This window comes from Galeopterus variegatus, unplaced genomic scaffold (genome assembly GCF_000696425.1).
Source record: "Galeopterus variegatus unplaced genomic scaffold, G_variegatus-3.0.2 Scaffold82, whole genome shotgun sequence".
Taxonomy (NCBI): Eukaryota; Metazoa; Chordata; class Mammalia; order Dermoptera; family Cynocephalidae; genus Galeopterus; species Galeopterus variegatus.
The window spans coordinates 922879-923649 of record NW_007726193.1 but is presented as its reverse complement, the minus strand read 5'-3'; positions in this window follow the sequence as shown (position 1 = coordinate 923649).

The window sequence follows — 771 nt, the reverse complement described above, 5'->3', positions numbered from 1 at the left end:
AACACTGAGGGTTGCGATCCGTTGCCGGACACGGAAAAAGACAAAAAAAAAAAAAAGAAGTCATAAATCTTAACATTGATTGGTGGACTGGCCACAACTTGAAACAAATAAGTATGTCTGTATCTTCAACAGCCTGGACAGTAAAAAGAATAGCTACTACTAATTGGGTGCCACTTTTGTGCCAGGCGTTATGCTCAGTATTAGACATGCACTGTCTCACTTAATCCTCAAGACATGCTGGTATTCTCTGTTTGAATCCCCTTCGTAACCCACTCTTGGCCCATCTGAGCTCTGCTCTGGGCCCCAGTCTCCCTTACCTTCTGGATTCTGTCTGGGTTCAGCCAGTGGGAGTCACCACAGGAGACTGGAGGGTGGGAGGAGAGCGATTGAGAGAGAAAGGTTGGGATATTTCTTCCCTGCCCCACCTGCACAGTTATGGCAGCAGCTGCCTCACTTTACAACCATAGCTCTGTCCAATCGTCTCCTCTCCAGGGCTCCAGCTCTTACTGGGAGCTGTAACGTGGTTTCTTCCCCTTCCCCTTTCCAGCTCAGGGGTAGCAAAGGCTTTCCACTGTTGCTAGTTTCTGGATGCTCTGACATCTCTTGTTGGTTCCCTTAACCTTGTCCAGACCCCCATAAATATTTCTCTTCATCCAGTTGTCTTCACAGATCCCAGCTGAGTGTGCCTTCAGTTTCCTGCTGGAATCCTGACTAAGTTAATATTTTGATCTCAAAACTATCTGCTACAGATCCTGTCACTCAACTTCTATA